The sequence below is a fragment of the Triturus cristatus genome, chromosome 3_1 (assembly GCF_964204655.1).
Source record: "Triturus cristatus chromosome 3_1, aTriCri1.1, whole genome shotgun sequence".
NCBI classification, from domain to species: domain Eukaryota; kingdom Metazoa; phylum Chordata; class Amphibia; order Caudata; family Salamandridae; genus Triturus; species Triturus cristatus.
Window position 1 is genome coordinate 66,166,377 of NC_140583.1, and position 20,571 is coordinate 66,186,947.

Here is a 20,571-nt window from a genome sequence, read left to right on the forward strand (position 1 = left end):
ACTAACAACCTTCTCTTTACTGCAACAACCGCCCAAACCCACCCACCCACCAGTGCAAGGTACACCACTTCAGAGAGAATCACACACATTATCATTAGCTCAACAACCACCTTCAACCACCCCACCCACAAATGCAAGGTCTACCACTTCAGAGAGAAATATAAACAACATTCTCACTACTGTAAAGCCCACCAACTACCACCCAGCCCACACCCACCCGTGCATGGTCTACCACTTCAGAGAGAAGCACAACCATTCTCATACTGCAACAACATACCTGCCAACTTGAAGAACAATGTCGCTGTGTGGGGAGGGGGTGCGGCCTGGAAGTTTAGAGGGCCTCGTGAAGAGAAGCATCTACAAGGCTCTATTGAACCCCACCCCGCCACCAAGCCTCCTCCTCCAAAAAAATAAATAAATAAGCTCGCGGAGGTTGGTGCCGATGTCCTGGAGGTTTTCACACCCCTTAATGGATATCTGCAGTTCAAAGCCCGGGAAAACGAGCTGGAAAACCACGTTTTCAAGTGGTTTTCAGCTCGATTTTCCTGCGACTGTGATATAGCAGCGCCTCACCGGGAGACCGTGTGATGGGAGCCGCTATCGTATATCACACGGTGGCACCGTGTGAGTTGGCAGGTATGCAACAACCGCCGGAGACCACCCCACCCACACCCTCCAGTGCAAGGTCTACCACTTCAGAGAGAAGCACAAACAATATTCTCATTACTGCAACAACCACCGATCACCCCACCCACACCCACCAGTGCTAGGTCTACCACTTCAGAGAGAAGCACAGACAATATTCTCATTACTGCAACAACCACCGATCACCCCGCCCACACCCACCAGTGCAAGGTCTACCCACTTCAGAGAGAAGCACAAACACTGTTTTTACTGCAACAACCACCACAGTCCCCCAGAGCAAGGTTTACCACTTCAGAGAGAAGGACAAACGACCTTCTCATTACTGCAACAACCACCAACGACCAACCCGCCCACACCCACCAGTGCACGGTCTACCACTTCAGAGAGAAGCACAAACAACCTTCTCATTACTGCAACAACCACCAACGACCAACCCGCCCACACCCACCAGAGCAAGGTCTACCACTTCAGAGAGAAGCACAAACAATATTCTCATTACTGCAACAACCACCGATCACCCCGCCCACACCCACCAGTGCAAGGTCTACCACTTCAGAGAGAAGCACAGACAATATTCTCATTACTGCAACAACCACCAATCACCCCGCCCACACCCACCAGTGCTAGGTCTACCACTTCAGAGAGAAGCACAAACAATATTCTCATTACTGCAACAACCACCGATCACCCCGCCCGCCCACACCCACCAGTGTAAGGTCTACCACTTCAGAGAGAAGCACAAACACTGTTTTTACTGCAACAACCACCACAGTCCCCCAGAGCAAGGTTTACCACTTCAGAGAGAAGGACAAACGACCTTCTCATTACTGCAACAACCACCAACGACCAACCCGCCCACACCCACCAGTGCAAGGTCTACCACTTCAGAGAGAAGCACAAACAACCTTCTCATTACTGCAACAACCACCAACGACCAACCCGCCCACACCCACCAGAGCAAAGTCTACCACTTCAGAGAGAAGCACAAACAATATTCTCATTACTGCAACAACCACCGATCACCCCGCCCACACCCACCAGTGCAAGGTCTACCACTTCAGAGAGAAGCACAGACAATATTCTCATTACTGCAACAACCACCGATCACCCCGCCCACACCCACCAGTGCTAGGTCTACCACTTCAGAGAGAAGCACAAACAATATTCTCATTACTGCAACAACCACCGATCACCCCGCCCGCCCACACCCACCAGTGCAAGGTCTACCACTTCAGAGAGAAGCACAAACACTGTTTTTACTGCAACAACCACCACAGTCCCCAGAGCAAGGTTTACCACTTCAGAGAGAAGGACAAACGACCTTCTCATTACTGCAACAACCACCAACGACCAACCCGCCCACACCCACCAGTGCAAGGTCTACCACTTCAGAGAGAAGCACAAACATTCTCATTAGCGCAAAAACCACCAGCGACCACCCCATCCACACCCACCAATGCAGGGTTTATGTCGACCACTTCAGAGAGGCGCAGCACCACTGTTAAGAAAAACCTCGTCCACATTCATGTCGGTGTCAAAGGGAAGGTTATTTCGGGCAGCCAATATACAGGGGTGTGTAAAAGCACTTAGGACAACAAGGTAGGAGATCCTGTGGGAGCTACCCGACGGGCTCTACAATTTAGGCAGATAAATCTGCCAGCCAAAGACACTGACCTGCCACTTCACCCATCATTCCCAAGTATCCCTGCATCCACTCAATGAAGAGGGAAAGCAAACACCTGCCAGCGCTGCCCATCCATCAGTTTCTCCCTGACTAGCATGGGAGATGCGTGCAGCCTTCCTACAGCTACTACAAACAGCAGGGAACACTCACAAGAGGTGAGCGCCCCCACTGCCTCTCCCAAAAACACACCCTCTCCAGATGTTTCAAGGAGGCAGCCATGTATCTGATAAGGCAACATAGAGTCTAGTCCGTTTTTGATGAGGCATGACACTCCCACAGAGTGACCGAACTCGGCACTTGAAGGAGGGACCGACTGAAAAGTTGCTCATTTTGTCCAACAGTTTAAAATTATTTCTTGGGGGAAAATGCTCTTGGGCAATATGAATTTGTTTCTGCTCATAAATGACATAGTAAACCCCCCCCCCCCCCCCCCCGACATGCAGCTGGATCTTGTGTAAGCAAAATAAAGTACTTACTGTCCATGAAAATACAGCACGCAGCCTCACCTCCAGCTTTCAGCTAGCGCCAACATCCATGTTACACAGCTTTCTGGGCTATAGAATGGCTTCTGTTAGGACACCCGTTACTTACCTGTAATGATGGATGAAGCTGACCACGAATAAACACCTTTGAACCCCTCAAACCAAAAGAGAGCCTGCTTCAGAGAGCAGACGATTCAAATATTGAACCCCTGTATACTCCTCATGGCATGTGGGATCTCAACAGACTTAAATAGCGAACACCTGTATACACCTAGTGGTATGTGGGATCTCAACAGAGTTAAATAGTGAACACCTGTATACACCTCATGGTATGTGGGATCTCAACAGAGTTAAATAGTGAACACCTGTATACACCTCATGGTATGTGGGATCTCAACAGTTAAATAGTAAACACCTGTATACACCTCATGGTATGTGAGATCTCAACAGTTAAATAGTGAACCCCTGCATACTCCTCGTGGTATGTGGGACCTCAACAGAGTTAAATAGTGAACACCTGTATACTCCTCGTGGTATGTGGGATCTCAACAGAGTTAAATAGAGAACACCTGTATACTCCTCGTGGTATGTGGGATCTCAACAGAGTTAAATAGAGAACACCTGTATACTCCTCGCGGTATGTGGTATCTCAACAGTTAAATAGTGAACCCCTTGATATACTTTTCATGGTATGTGGGATCTCAGAGCTAAATAGCGAACCCCTGTATACTCCTCGTGGTATGTGGGATCTCAGAGCTAAATACTGAACACTTGTATACTCCTCGTGGTATGTGGGATCTCAACAGTTAAATAGTTAACCTCTGTATACTCCTCGTGGTATGTGGGATCTCAGAGCTAAATAGTGAACACCTGTATACTCCTCGTGGTATGTGGGATCACAGAGCTAGATAGTGAACACCTGTATACTCCTCGTGGTATGTGGAATCTCAACAGTTAAATATTGAGCACCTGTATACACCTCGTGGTATGTGGGATCTCAACAGAGTTAAATAGTGAACACCTGTATACACCTCGTGGTATGTGGGATCTCAACAGTTAAATAGTGAACCTCTGTATACTCCTCGTGGTATGTGGGATCACAGAGCTAGATAGTGAACACCTGTATACTCCTCGTGGTATGTGGAATCTCAACAGTTAAATATTGAGCACCTGTATACTCGTCACGGTATGTGGGATCGGAGTTAAATAGTGAACCCCTGTATACTTCTCGTGGTATGTGGGATCTCAACAGAGTTAAATAGTGAACACCTGTATACTCCTCGTGGTATGTGGGATCTCAACAGAGTTAAATAGTGAACACCTGTATACTCCTCGTGGTATGTGGGATCACAGAGCTAGATAGTGAACACCTGTATACTCCTCGTGGTATGTGGGATCACAGAGCTAGATAGTGAACACCTGTATACTCCTCGTGGTATGTGGGATCACAGAGCTAGATAGTGAACCCCTGTATACTCCTCGTGGTATGTGGGATCACAGAGCTAGATAGTGAACACCTGTATACTCCTCGTGGTATGTGGGATCACAGAGCTAGATAGTGAACACCTGTATACTCCTCGTGGTATGTGGGATCTCAACAGTTAAATAGTGAACCTCTGTATACTCCTCGTGGTATGTGGGATCTCAGAGCTAAATAGTGAACACCTGTATACTCCTCGTGGTATGTGGGATCACAGAGCTAGATAGTGAACACCTGTATACTCCTCGTGGTATGTGGGATCACAGAGCTAGATAGTGAACACCTGTATACTCCTCGTGGTATGTGGAATCTCAACAGTTAAATATTGAGCACCTGTATACTCGTCACGGTATGTGGGATCGGAGTTAAATAGTGAACCCCTGTATACTTCTCGTGGTATGTGAGATCTCAACAGAGTTAAATAGTGAACACCTGTATACACCTCGTGGTATGTGGGATCTCAACAGTTAAATAGTGAACCTCTGTATACTCCTCGTGGTATGTGGGATCTCAGAGCTAAATAGTGAACACCTGTATACTCCTCGTGGTATGTGGGATCACAGAGCTAGATAGTGAACACCTGTATACTCCTCGTGGTATGTGGGCTCTCAACAGGTAAATATTGAACACTTGTATACTCCTCGTGGTATGTGGGATCTCAGAGCTAAATAGTGAACACCTATTACTCATGGTATATGGGATCTCAGAAATAAATAGTGAACACCTGTATACTCCTCATGGCATGTGGGATCTCAGAGCTAAATAGTGAATACCTGTATAATCCTCATGGTACGTGGGATCTCAACAGAGTTAAATAGTGAACACCTTATACTACTCGTGGTATGTGGGATCTCAACAGAGTTAAATAGAGAACACCTGTATACTCCTCGTGGTATGTGGGATCTCAACAGAGTTAAATAGTGAACACCTGTATACTCCTCAAGGTATGTGGGATCAAAGTTAAATATTGAACACCTGTATACTCGTCACGGTATGTGGGATCCGAGTTAAATAGTGAACCCCTGTATACTTCTCGTTGTATGTGGGATCTCAACGGAGTTAAATAGTGAACACCTGTATACACCTCGTGGTATGTGGGATCTCAACAGTTAAATAGTGAACACCTGTATACTCCTCGTGGTATGTGGGATCTGGGATCTCAGAGCTAAATAGTGATCTCCTGTATACTCCTCATGGTATGTAGGATCTCGGAGCTAAATAGTGAACACCTGTATACTCCTCGTGTTATGTGGGATCTCAACAGTTAAATATTGAACACTTGTATACTCCTTGTGGTATGTGGGATGTCAGAGCTAAATAGTGAACCCTTGTATACTCCTCGTGGTATGTGGGATCTCTGAGTTAAATAGTGAACACCTGTATACTCCTCGTGGTATGTGGGATCTCAGAGCTAAATAGTGAACCCCTGTATACTCCTCGTGGTATGTGGGATCTCAGAGCTAAATAGTGAACACCTATTACTCATGATATGTGGGATCTCAGAAATAAATAGTGAACACCTTTATACTGCTCACGGTATGTAGGATCTCGGAGCTAAATAGTGAACACCTGTCTATTACTCATGGTATGTGGGATCTCAGAGCTAAATAGTGAACACCTGTATACTCCTCGTGGTATGTGGGATCTCAACAGTTCAATATTGAACACTTGTAATGTAATGTAATGAGGTGCTTATATAGCGCTCTATCACCCGATGGGTATCCTGGCGCTTAATACCACTTGTATACTCCTCGTGTTATGTGGGATCTCAGAACTAAATAGTGAACCCCTGTATACTCCTCGTGGTATGTGGGATCTCAACAGAGTTAAATAGTGAACACCTGTATACTCCTCGTGGTATGTGGGCTCTCAACAGAGTTAAATAGTGAACACCTGTATACTCCTCGCGGTATGTGGTATCTCAACAGTTAAATAGTGAACCCCTTGATATACTTCTCGTGGTATGTGGGATCTCAACAGTTCAATATTGAACACTTGTAATGTAATGTAATGAGGTGCTTATATAGCGCTCTATCACCCGATGGGTATCCTGGCGCTTAATACCACTTGTATACTCCTCGTGTTATGTGGGATCTCAGAACTAAATAGTGAACCCCTGTATACTCCTCGTGGTATGTGGGATCTCAACAGAGCTAAATAGTGAACACCTGTATACTCCTCATGGTATGTGGGATCTCAGAGTTAAATAATGAACACCTGTATACTCCTCGTGGTATGTGAGATCTCAACAGTTAAATAGTGAACCTCTGTATACTCCTCGTGGTATGTATGATCTCAGAGCTAAATAGTGAACACTTGTATACTCCTCGTGGTATGTGGGATCTCAGAGCTAAATAGTGAACCCCTGTATACTCCTCATGGTATGTGGGATCTCAGAGCTAAATAGTGAACACCTATTACTCATGGTATGTTGGATCTTAGAAATAAATAGTGAACACCTGTATACTCCTCATAGTATGTAGGATCTCGGAGCTAAATAGTGAACACCTGTATACTCCTCGTGGTATGTGGGACCTCAACAGAGTTAAATAGTGAACACCTTATACTACTCGTCATATGTGGGATCTCAACAGAGTTAAATAGTGAACCCCTGTATACTCCTCGTGGAATGTGGGTTCTCAGAGCTAAATAGTGAACCCCTGTATACTACTTGTGGTACGTGGGTTCTCAGAGATAAATAGTGAACACCTGTATACTCCTTGTGGTATGTGGGATCTCAACAGAGCTAAATAGTGAACCCCTGTATACTACTTGTGGTACGTGGGTTCTCAGAGATAAATAGTGAACACCTGTATACTCGTCACGGTATGTGGGATCTCAACAGTTAAATAGTTAACACATGTATACTCTTCATGGTATATGGGATCGCAGTTAAATATTTAACACCTGTATACTCCTCGCGGTATGTAGGATCTCAACAGATTTAAATATTGAGCACCTCTATTCCCCTAGTGGTATGTGGGATCTCAGAGTTAAATATCGAACACCTGTATACTCCTCGTGGTATGTGGGATCTAAGTTACATATTGAACACCTGTATACTACTAGCGGTATGTGGGATCTCAACAGAGATAAATAGTGAACACCTGTATACTCCTCAAGGTATGTGGGATCTCAGAGCTAAATAGCAAAACCTGTTTACTCGTCATGGTATGTGGGATCGGAGTTAAATATTGAACCCTGTATACTCCTCATGGTATGTGGGATCTCAACAGAGTTAAATAGTGAACACCTGTATACTCCACGTGGTATGTGGAATCTCAGAGTTAAATAGTGAACTATATGCTCCTTGTGGTATGTGGGATCTCAGCAGAGTTAAATAGTGAATACCTGTCTATTACTCATAATATGTGAGATCTCCACAGTTAAATAGTGAACACGTGTATATTCCTCGTGGTATGTGAGATCTGAGCAGAATTGACTAGTGAACACCTATATGTTCCTCATGGGATGTGGGATCTCAGAATTAAATAGTGAACACCTGTCTATTACTCATGGGATGTGGGATCTGAGCAGAGTTAAATTTGGAACATCTGCATACGTCTTGTGGTATGTGGGATCTCAACAGAGATAAATAGTGAACACCTGTATATTCCTCATGGTAAGTGGGATCTCAGTTAAATATGGACACCTGTATACTCCTGATGGTATGTGAGACCTCAAAAGAGTTAAATAGTGAACACCTGTATACTTCTCATGATATGTGGGATCTCAACAGAGTTAAATAGTGAACCCCTGCATACTCCTCGTGGTATGTGGGATCTCAGAGTTAAATAGTGAACCCCTGCATACTCCTCGTGGTATGTGGGATCACAGAGTTAAATAGTGAACCCCTGCATACTCCTCGTGGTATGTGGAATCTCAGAGTTAAATAGAGAACACCTGTATACTCCTCGTGGTATGTGGGATCTCAGAGTTAAATAAAACAAAACCAAATGAGGAGTGACGGTACGCCAGGACCCAACGTAATACCCACAGCAGTGTTTAAATCAAACCAAACCTTCTGGGCATGGCTCATCACACCGCTCTTTAATTATGCCTTTCTCACAGCCACTATTCCACCCACATTGCAGGGCTCAATACTGCCCCAATCCATAAATGGGGCAAATGCTCAAATCCAACCAATTACCAGCTAACAGCGTTATTGGACATGGAAGCCAAGGCCTATGCCCGTATCCTACTGGCTGAACTAGAAACCCGGGCTACATAACAAAGTATCCTTCCCCACACCAATCAGGGTTTAGATCGGGCTGTTCAACTCAGACAACATAACAGCGATGGCATACTTCAGTGTGGAGAGCCATTCAGGACAAACAGCTACCTCGATTCTGCTGCTTTGTGGACTATAGAGCTGCGTACAACAGAGCCGACCTGGGAACTCTATAGGTATAAACTAAACTCCTGGGGATACCCTTCAAACTTCTCTTAGCGCTAATGTCACTTCATCAGGAGACCTGGGTGAGGATCAAACGCAGCGCCACAACACTATCTGCATAAATTCCAACAAAAAATGGCCTAAAACAAGGCCGTGTATTAGCACCACTACTTTTGAACCTTTACACCGCTGATCTGCCTAAATCTTTGGCAGGCGCAAGCCTAGCTGCCCCAAAGCTCGGAGGCGCACTCTCCGGACCAAGTAGTATGCAGATGACATCGTCATCATGACCCGACAAGAACGGGTCTACAAAGAGCCCTCAACACTTACAACACAGTGAAAAAACTCCTGGTGAACCAGTCAAAAACTAAAGTCATCATTTTCGGCCACCATCCACAAAAGAAATACCTGCCCTGGCGATTAGGCGGATTACAAATCGCAACCTGTACCAGCTACAACTATCTGGGAGTCTGGTTCACCGAAAAGGCAAATCAAGTAGCCCACCTGAAACATCTCGGGTCCAAGGGAGCCGAGGCCTACATTGCCAAGTGCACAGCCCTAATGACGAGCCGATAATAAACGTCTTACGTGCCAAACTATTGCCAGCTCTGTCCTACGGTCACCTACCCTTCCCAGGTAAAAGGGGCCTATGTCTTGCAAATTATCAGTGGAATAGTTTTGTACTTTTGTAAACCTATGCGCAGGGTGAAATTACGAAAAATAGGCGCGGCAGCGCGCATATAAGTGGGTCCCATTCACTGTTTGTATCCTTTCGCTAAACACTGGTCAGCGTCACATGGTTAATTGGTGGAGATATACAGACTAAATCAAAAAACTGGAATAACCGGTCTAATCAGGTGGCGAACGTTCATTTCACTGAGCTATCTCTTAGAAACTACTGACAGATGGCTTCATAATTGATAAGTGTGCGGCATGCCCGAGCGCTAAATAGTATTTTTAGTTTAGTTTGTTCCGTGAGTCCAAATATCGGTGCCTTACAGCGTTTGGTCCTGATTCAAGTCTATGAAGATTGATCCGTCGGAAAAAACGCTGCAGGTTTGGACTGGAGGACCAGTCGGGCTGAACTAACTGGGGGGGGGCTCAACTCTTGCAATGCTCAGGGACGTGGGGACACCTTTAGTCCTCTTTTCCAGGGAGACGGGTGCAACGGTGTCTTTAGGTGTCAGATTTTCGTCACTTGGAGAATTCGCAGGAGAGAGGTCCTGCAAACTGAGGCTGCAGGCAGCATCAGAAAGTCCACAGTGGGCAAGACAAAGGTAGGCTTTGTCTCTGAAGTACAGGGGACCATGATGGCACCATTGGCCCACTTCAGCTTGAGCTAGAAAGCAAGGGTGCAGTGGTGTTTTGCAGCATCTGTTTTTTGCAGTCTAGACCCCTCACTTTTCTTTGGGGTGCCTGCAGGATGCAGGGAAGCAGCTTGACTGCTTCACTGGAGTTCCTGAGTCTTTACTGAAGGCAGGCAGTCCTCCCAGGCTTTGGAGGCAAAACAGCTGCAAGATGAGACTTCTTTGGCACAGTTGCCGTGCCAAGTCAGTTGCTTTAGCAGTTCTGGCTTTCACTGCTCTTCTGCCATTATTTTGATCAGCAGGATTTGATTTCCTGGTGCCAGGGATCCCCTAAACACCAAATTTAGGGGCATAAGAGGAGTATAGGGTAGTAAACACAAGGAGATGATAAACTGAGCGAAGAAACTTTTCTGACACTCACCACCAGTCACAGATCTGGGTTGAATCCATCATCATTTTTTAGCTCACTTCACCACCTCAGTTCAGACCCAGCCATATGCAAATCAGTCTTGACCCTGTGCCTCATGGGAACAGTCCAGCCCGAACTGCCAAGCCAGGTCTTCCCTGAACCGGAAACAAGCTTCCTGGGACCGGTTTGTGGGTAACATCCTTCATCAGCCAGGCTAGCTTGAATCCAGAGGCAAAGTGAGCAAGGGACCCACGTCTGGGCATATGATAGATTCAACCCAGATCTGTGACTGTATACTCCGCGTAGTATGTGGGATCTCAACAGAGTTAAATAGTGGTTTGTTTTTTGATTTGAACTTACAAGAAGACTGAGTCAAACACAAATCCATTGCAGGACCGGCTCAAGGAACAGGAACATATAGGACTCCTTGTCTTCAAGCAGTAGCAGCCTCTATGCCACTTTCGGAGAAGCTCAGCGACATTGCTTGGACTCTTACCGCAGAAACCGATTTATCAGGGCACATTCATCGCATGACTGAGTAGTAGCCAGACCCTTGACACCAGAGGTATACCTTGTGTGGATCAGTCACAGACATTTGTTTGAGAGTATCCCTAAAAGGCTTAATGTCTGTGGTTTTTGATGGAGACATTTCCCTTACACACTAGAGAAGTTTCTTGAGAGAAAAACAACTTATCAAGTGATTAAAACAAATTTTTAAAAACTAGCGCTGGATCAGCATAAAAAAGCACAGAAAGAAAGGAACTGACGTCAGCATGCCTAGATGGCACCTATATACAGCTTCCATTATCACTTCCTGGGAGGAGTGGCATCGGCAAAGAGCCACGTGATGCCACCTAGCTTGGCACAGGTGCTATACTGAAAAAGCTTCCAGCTCTAGGCTGGTTCCTGGGGATATTCTGAAGAAAGGTCAGGAATCTGCGTTTAGAAGTATCCATCACAATGTACGCTCTAGCTTTCACAGGTGTCTACAATAAAATCTTTATGAATGGGACAGAGCTGCATTGTAATTTAGAAGACTCGGCAAGACTTGAGGGGAGAGAGCGGTTGAGGTGTCAATATTAGTTCTTAACAGATCAGCCCTTCAGGTACTCAAAGGAATCTGGAGATGAGCTGTACTGAAGCTAGGACAAACAGAACATGTACAACCTTGATTATCAAGGTCACTGGAAAGAAAGAGGTGTCCACAGTAACATCCTGAGCACTTGTTAAAGGAGAGATGAGTCCAACAAAAGCACAGATGCGTAAATAAGTCGGTACAGGACAGTGGGTAGCATTAATGCCTACACAAGCAGTTCACTTCTACTAGGTGGGGGCAAGATGGGAGTCTATGGAGCTTTTCTCCATGTTTATATGTCTGTTAAGAACACAGCATTTAGGATAACAAGGTTCATTTCCAAATACCCTGGTCTGTAGACAATCACTCCACGTTAGAACTAGGCAAAGCACCAGGGCAACCGGCACCACCTACAGCGAAGCTTCCTCTTGTTCAAGCCACTGAAAGGAAAATTACATCATAATCACCCTTTACTAGAACTTGAAGAGGGCAGCATACTAGTCACAGTGCTCCAACACCTCCATACCAAGGATGTCCTGAAGCCACAGCAGTAACCCATTCTAGCTAGGCTTGCCTTAATGCCCAAGGGAGGGAAATCATGCCCTATTATCTAACGCAGCCAGTTTGCACTGTGGTTTGAGTTGACCATAAGAAGGGTCTGTTTGATAGAATGCTCCACCTCCGGTGACGGCAACAGACTTAGCCCGTACGATAGGTCGATGATGGGCCCATTATGACCACAGTTGCCTCTTGATGGTCTCACCGATCGAGGACAAGGATTCCTCTCAGTTGTTTCTTGTAAGACCTACTTTCTCTCAAGTTTCCACAAGCACCCAAAAAAATCAAAAAAGACACAATGATTCAGAGATTATGTAAGAAGGTGGATGGTCTACAATTGTCTTGAGTTCGTAGCAGAACCTCAGGCATTTACTCATACTTGGTTTTGGTGGAGAATGTCTTGGCAGCTGCCAGGACCCTTAGTTCTACGATAGGCCTCGATTTTGAAATGCCCACTGCTTCAGAACCAGGCGCTTGGCCGGAGGAACAATGGAAATGCACTTTCTCTTCCTCCATTGACACAAGGTCTGTCCTCTTGTGCAACTCTCATACTATGATAAGTCAGCGATGATCACAAACAGCCAACTGGCCTATGAGACATTTCACAAAGAGGCTGGGAGTATTTGCCAACCACTTCAAGTTGAAACCAAATGTGGGTGGGCTGAGATGAGTTTCGACTAGCTGTCCAGCAGCTTGTCTCATTGTTCCACAAAGTTGAACTGAAGGGAACACATGAGGAGCTTGGCATGGGGTACCTCTAATATGCAAGATGCCAGAAGCCCCAGAAGTCTCTGGAACCGCCAAGCTATCACGTCACAGACTTGAGTCTATGAAAGGACTCCACTGAAATGAAATCTAGGGGTGCTTGGGTTAGTTCACCAAGAACATATGCCTGCATGGGATCCTGCGTAAAGGATAAACTGGTTTTAGGAGCCTCCTTCAACGTTAAACTGCTGAGACGGATATCTAAGTATGGATTATCAACAGAACTTCTGCTGTCACCGGTGGCAATCTCCTACACTGGTAGTGCAGTTTACTACTGCAAAAGATAATTACATTAAGTAACATGGAAGTAGGTGTCCCGAAGATCCACTGATCATAGACAGTCACCAGCCTGAGCCAGTCTTCTACAGGAGAAGATCCTGGTTCAGAGCCTCAAGATCCAAGAAGGGTGCAAACCCCTCCTCCTTTTTCCCCACTAGGAAATCATGTGAATGCAAGCAATGCCTAGTCTCTGGGGCAGTTCCTGCTAGCTTGCTTCAAAATAAAGGACATTCTGTACTTCCTGCAGCCCTTCTTGGGATGCAGACTAGTACTGAAGTAGGGCAGCTGGGGGTGCCATAGCTGCTATAGAGCATAGGTACTCTTCACCTTTAATAGGATTCAAGCTTCAATGGTTGTTCGGGTCCAGTGGTGGTCACAGAGGGAAATCTTGCAGCGAGCTTCCTAAAATGGTGCTGTGGGGAGCAGCTGGTCACCGGGGGTGTCACTTGGACTTCTTGACCTTCACCAAGGCCAGAAGGCAGGCTTGGTCTTTCTGTAGCACCTCCTCTCCGACTGCCTCTTTTCTGAAGAATCTCCAGCTGGGGCTTGGGAGAAAGGGTGATCTAGACTTTAAAGACTAGAAGCCATATGTCTGCCTGAAGAGAGCCGAAGGTCTTCGCCAGTAGTGATTAGACTGTGTCAAGTAACTCTGACATAAAAAGGAAGAATGGTGGCCGAACCTGCGCCAGAGATCGAGCCTGAAGTTGGCCATAATGTTGCCATTCAGCTCTCTCAAAGGAAGATGTCCATATTGGTTAATTCTCTTGCCATAAGTCCCCAGGTAACAGGTGCCACTTTGCTCTTCCGGGAAGCTTCCATCACCAACATAGACTGAGATGGGGTAGTGCGAGACATTAAGGGCCCTGATTTAGAGTTTGGTTGGAGGAGTTCACTCCATCGGGATGGCAGAGGACAATACCTCCGCCATCATGAGTTACCTCCACCTGACTAAACCACATTTAGATTTGTCCACCAGCCCTGTGGACAACTCTCTTTAGTGACAGGAGCCACCATCATGGCAGCTGCTTTTAATGTAGGAAACGTTTGACAGATGGTACAGTCAGCCATGATGGCTGGCGGTAAAACTTTTTAAACATTTTTGTTTGTCAAAAACAAACTCCCAAAGTAAGAGTTTATTTTTTTAAGAAAAAAAAAAAATGAATGTTTTCCCAGGGTGTCCGTATCATTTTTCTTTTTTCTGACCCTTACCGTCAGGTTTTCCCTGGCGGTAACAGACGGGGGGGGGGGGGGGTGAAAGGCTTTGCTTCGTTGACCCTATATATAGTGTTCCATGTATTAAGTACTTCCTCCGCGTACTCCGTCAGGCTATCAGATGAAGTATTCAGTCGACAGCTATTGGGGGTACAGTCAATTGAACGCTTGTGGTTTAGCCGGATTCTAAATGAGGCATGCAGACCGTCAGTAGGGTGAATAGAGTACTCTGTTGCGTTTCCAATGGCGTAGCCAGCTGCCAAATTCAAAATCGGGCCCCAAGCTTGGATTGTCCGTTGGAGCCTAGTATTTTTGTAAAATGATTAATAGAAGCCTTGAAGAAAGGCTCCCTTCAACTTTCCCTGCCCGTTCTTGAGAGTCTGAGGTTTTCACCAGGACGGTCTTTAGAGAGAATGCTGCAGCATCAGGCAAGGCATAGATACCCTCGTTTACGGAGAGACGCCAGAATCTCAACGCTTTCTCATTGGTTTGAACACTTCAGCCATGACAGCATAGTGGAGCACATGGTTGGGTACAGGTTATGGCGGTCAGCGGTACTAAGCTCTCAGGCTGTGCCCAGAGCCCCCATGTGTGCATCTCTTGCAAGGAGACCACCACTGGATCTGGGCAAGGTCTAAGACAGAGCAGTCCCCTTTTGACCAAGCAGCAGCAGTGGAGGGTGAGGCTGCACTGGGAGCAGGTGATAATGCCGGTTGAGTGAGGGGGACTGTGCTGGAAAGGTACTGCTCCCGTGTACCTGCTCGGAGGAGCTCTCGATGACTATTGGACTACTCTGGTTACCAGGATCCCAATAGAACAGCTTTCAGTGAAGGTTTACGGTGAGGTTCAGCGAAAACGAGATATTGCTTTAAAAGGGACTACCATCCACTGGACATTATTTAGCTGGTGAATAACCTAGAACCTTCTGGCAGCACAGACTGAAGCTCACTAGACAGTGGACTCACTCCTTGAGAGAATGTCACCGTTCGTTGCCATACACCTACTCTCTGTCCTTATAATCACATTTTTGTGAAATAGAAAGGCCTACAAAATATGTTAAAATGAATGGCCTATGTACGAAAAGTGAACAAGGAAAATAAAAGGCTAAATAATGAAAACACATCAATAAAGTGATCGTAGAGCAGGTTTTTATATCCTGTGCTTGCTTCAAGAAAAAGCCTGGCAGGCACGCAGAGGCCATGTGAGAAACATGGCAGGATCCATGATTAGGACAGTACAATTCTGAAGCAAACTGTTCAAATAGTCTCAAACAAGGATCTAACAAAAATAAAACAAGCTTAGGGCCATCACAGGGCCGATAAAGTAGATAGTAATTTCACAGCATGTTGCTCGATAGACCCACGGTTTCTAAATCGATGAAGATTAGACTAAGGTATATTTGCTTCATGATTCTTAAGCTAGCATGTTACCTTTTTAAAATCTTCCAATAAAAGAGGTGTGAAAGAAGCTTTGAAAGTTGGGAAAAAAGATAGACGGCTACGATTGTTGGGGCACTGAGCATAAAATATATTTACACAAGGTGAGAAACCGAGAGTGCAGAGAGCTAGGTGCATCCTTGATAAATAAAGGCTAAATGTGCCGACTACCTACCAGTAATCGTCATTACTCCATTCATGCTTCTCAAACCCAGTACTTACTAAATGAGGTGTGTCCACTTCCTTCCAGACACCATATGAATTAACAAACTAAAAAAGTGGCCTCTCTTCCTTCCTTTCCAGCCTTCAGATCCCTCCTCACAAAGACCATACAGGAATCAGACCCAAATATCTACCTGTAATCCCCAAGCACTAAGTATTAAGGTTGTGATCATGTTAGTGAGGATGAGCGATAAGCACCGAGAAAGTGTGACTGGATTTCATTAAGATTAGCGGTAAGTAAGGCACATTACCTTCTCAATCCTACCTCATCTCAGGACTTAGTAAATGACTATGAGGATATACCAGAGTAGAAAACTCACAACCGGATCCCTACAAAATACCAACTACCGCCACAGGAATAGAATGAATATGGTAACATCTGAAGGGACAAAAGAATTTCAGAACCCACAAAGAATGACAGATCACTACACATTCAGAACCAGGGGCACTGAATTAAAACTTTAGCTTATCCGAGCTTAACCTTCAGTGGTCTTAATCTGAACACAACTGAATGGAGAATCAGCTCGAATCAAGAAAGACTTGCATAAGAAAGAATCTAGACTCCCCTGCTGCACAGAGCCACAGGTACCCAAGGATAGCAATGTCCAACAAAAATAATGTCCAAAACAATTAAAAAAACCACCAGATGTTAGAGAAAAATCAAGGAGCATTAGTTAAGGAGACAAAGCTGCACCAAGGAAATGATCTAAGGGACTAGCAGTGGATCATCATCACGAAGAAGGAACAAGGCAGAAGTATGAACCGATCAGTTAAATCCCCAGCAAAGCTACGACCAACCCTAAACATTCATCGTATTCACTCCTCTTAGGAGGACGTTCAGCAGAATAAAGAAACCGGAAAAAACATGATCCTGAAACTAAAATCTAACCCACAAGGTTCATGGTAGCATAGTGTGAGGAAATGGGGTGTATTATATGGTCTCATTCTGCAACCTCACCATGTAATACACTTACTAACCCCTTTAGGACCAATAGGTTTCTTTTGTTACGCACTCTAGCTCAATCCTGGGTATTTGTGGCTCTGAGCAGCAAGGCTTACACAAAGGAACAAGGGTAAAGCATTTAAACAGCACCAAACAACTGAAGGAGATGTGGATACTTCATATCTATGGAGGGGGAAGGCCACCCTGGCAACGAGGTCGATGCCCCTGAAAGTCCTCTCTGCTTTGGCAGCAGTCCAGTCGCCTGATATTGCGGTCACAGCCAAATCCTTCCCTGGGCGATAACGCATCTTCTAGGCAACCAAGCTGCATTCAGACGATTCTCCCAGGTCCCGCATACTTGGGAGCAACTTTGAGCGTCAGGTCCTGGTCTCTAGTGCTCCACGGTGACAGTAGGTGGTGGTGGTGTGAAGAATCTGGGCAAGTTTCATCAGCTGTTGTGGCGTTGTGCTGCGAACAGGAGGGCAGCCAACAGACTCTTAGAGTCTCTTGCTTTGTCTAGGTGCCAGAGACGACTACTTCACGAGCAGGACATCGCTCTACTTTCCTAGCTGCCAGGTTCAGCAGGTGCAGTCCACGTTGGTGCTGCCTTTTTTGCTGGTTTCACTGTGCAGCAGGGCAGTTCTTCTGTCCTTCTTCCAGTCCAGACAAGATCTGAGTGCTGGGTGCCAGGAGTGCATTTTTATGGTTAGAAAGTGCCCTTAGGGTAGACGCCCAAGTGTTACCCACTGCTCTTCAAAGGCAGTTTTTCCTTCGAAGCTTGCCTTTTGGACCAACACCAGTGTAGCTTCCTTCAGAAGGGAGATAACTCCTCTCTCCAGTGCAGGCTTTAATTGTCTCCTTTCCTGGGAGTCATTGGCACATCTCCTTAGGAGGGCAGAAAGCTGTCTGCGGGACAGACCCTGTGTACAACAGTAAATGGGCACTTGACGCTTTGGACAACTAAAGTGGCAACTTCCAAAGTTGCACTTTGCCAACCAGTGAAATTTACTTCAGTTTCACCATAAAATCGTATTTAATAGACCGATTCTTTTGTACCTCATAGTACCGACTTCAGAAGTTAGCAGGCTGACATGGCAGCCTGAAACTCTGTACCTGCCAATGGGGCCGATAGCCTTTCCATAGTAAAAATGACAATCTGAGATGTAATACCAAATGTAACCTAGCCATTATGCAGTGTAATATATGTTAACAAAATGCCAATAGAGAATCTCTTTTTTTTTTAATGGCCGTCTGGATTTTTAACGTTTGGAGCATGATAAAGTACATGTTCCACCTTCTAATATGCAGCACCCTGTACTATGGATCCATAGGTCTACTTTAGGGGTGACTTACATATAAAAAAAAAGGAGGTTTGGGCATTACTTTAAATGCAAAGTTGAGTTAGCAGTTTTAAACTGTCCTTCCAGTCTGTAGTGGCAGCCCGAGAGTCATGTTTTACATCGCCGTACTCGTGGGGGCACTACTAGTGTTGCTGTCCATGAGAGATACCTTAACTTACAGGCCCTAGGAACCCCTGGTACATATACTAGGGACTTAATTATTTGGGCTCTGCCAACTAGGGGGAAGCCAATTAAACACACTATTTTAAGCACAAGACCATAAAGGAGCATAAAAAGAGATCAGAGTGCTCAGAACTGAAAACTCAATTCCAGATTCAGCAGAAGCACGATCACATTTCATCTTGACCTTGGTCTAACACCTTACACTTCCCACACAACAGGAAGTACCAAAAAGAAGGCTATCAACCCAACTCCAATAACTCAAGCTTAGTCTTAACAGGGAATATGTGACTGTAAAGTTCAAGTCACAATACCCAGGCTACCAACTCGATTAGCAATCACAACAGTACGAGGATATGCCTTGATCTCCCATAACCAGTGCTGAGCAAGAAGAAATAAACACAACAAAGTTCAAACATCTCAAGCACTGCACCCATACAGACCAAGAGGGGATTAGTAGGTCAATAATTAGTCTACAGCCTCCTCACTCAGTAAGAAAAAAAATCTAAAATCCAAAGGGACTACAACCCAACACTTCATCACAAGGTAGCAAATATCCCTCAGTTCTAGGACCTCAAGCAAAGGCACAAGAGAACCAAGATGGTCTAGAATTTAAAGACATCAGGGAATACATCAAGAGTCCAAAATAAACACCATGTAACACCACCTAGGTATAGAAGGAAATACCAGTGGAAGACAAGGCAATCAGGTTATAAACTACAAATCCACAACCCAGCGAAGAGTAAAATAAGAGAACCCAATACACCAATTGTTAATTTTCAAACTTCCAACGCCAGAGAACACACTGGCAGAAGCCAAAGAGTGCAACCAATTTTAGAGAAGCTGAAAGCAATCTGGTTCCAACCCCAAGCCAAGCCTGGCATATGAGCGAACTTGCTAAAACAAAGATTTATCCAAAAACTGCAGCACCTAAAAGCAATTAATTCCACTCTCAAGCCCAGTAGGGGCATAAGTGTCCCTAGACCATGGATTAATCAACAAACTGTAGAAGCTAAAAGAAAGCTAGTTCAAACCTAAATCTTAAGTTCAGTGAATAAAAGGAAACTCTATAAACCAAGAAATCAAAACTACAAATTCACCAGACTATGACTTGGAATACTGCCAAGAACACACGACTATGACTTGGAATACTGCCAAGAACACACGACTATGACTTGGAATACTGCCAAGAACACACGACTATGACTTGGAATACTGCCAAGAACACACGACTATGACTTGGAATACTGCCAAGAACACACGACTATGGCTTGGAAAAAACGCCAAGAACACACGACTATGACTTGGAATAACGCCAAGAACACACGACTATGACTTGGAATTCTGCCGACAACACACGACTATGACTTGGAATACTGCCAAGAACACACGACTATGACTTGGAATACTGCCAAGAACACACGACTATGACTTGGAATACTGCCAAGAACACACGACTACGACTTGGAATACTGCCAAGAACACACGACTATGACTTGGAATACTGCCAAGAACACACGACTATGACTTGGAATTCTGCCGACAACACAAGACTATGACTTGGAATACTGCCAAGAACACACGCTGTGCAGGAATAAAAAGACGAAGTTAAACAAACTAGATTCTACCACCTTGATCTCCAACCCCAGGGGAGCACAAGACAGAACCTGAGGTTTTGCCAGAGGTTAATCCAATCATCAAAACTTGACATATAAAACTCCCAGAGACTAGAGAGACCATTTACTAACAATCTTAAAACAAGGCCCAATAGCTCTAACTACAGGACATCAAGGACCAAACAAGGAAACCAGCGTGCGTATGACAAATTCCAACCAGAGATTCTCAATACCAGCAAGAAGCACAAAAGGCAACCACCCCAATCAAATTCGAATATACACACTCCCAGATCGCCAATGAGTATTCACAGCGGCAAGTATGGTTAGGATTCATGCTATATACTCCATACCATTAAGAAAAGAGGTCAAGAAGTACAGTGCTCAGACTGCAAGCCCAACAGTAAGCACAAGAAGAGTGCACGCTGACCATGGATTATTTCACAGGCTACTGCATTGATGAGGAAAATTAATAAAAACAGAATAACTAAAATCCAAACAAACAAGTTGCTTACCTTTGGTAATGCTCCTTCGATTTGAAACTT

At 45.2% G+C, this 20,571-nt stretch overlaps 1 protein-coding gene across 1 annotated transcript in view; it reads right to left on the reverse strand.

The window, feature by feature from the left end:
- Positions 1-20,571, reverse strand: part of HSD17B12 (hydroxysteroid 17-beta dehydrogenase 12) — a 400,959-nt gene that overhangs the window by 62,877 nt on the left and 317,511 nt on the right. The window lies entirely within an intron of this gene.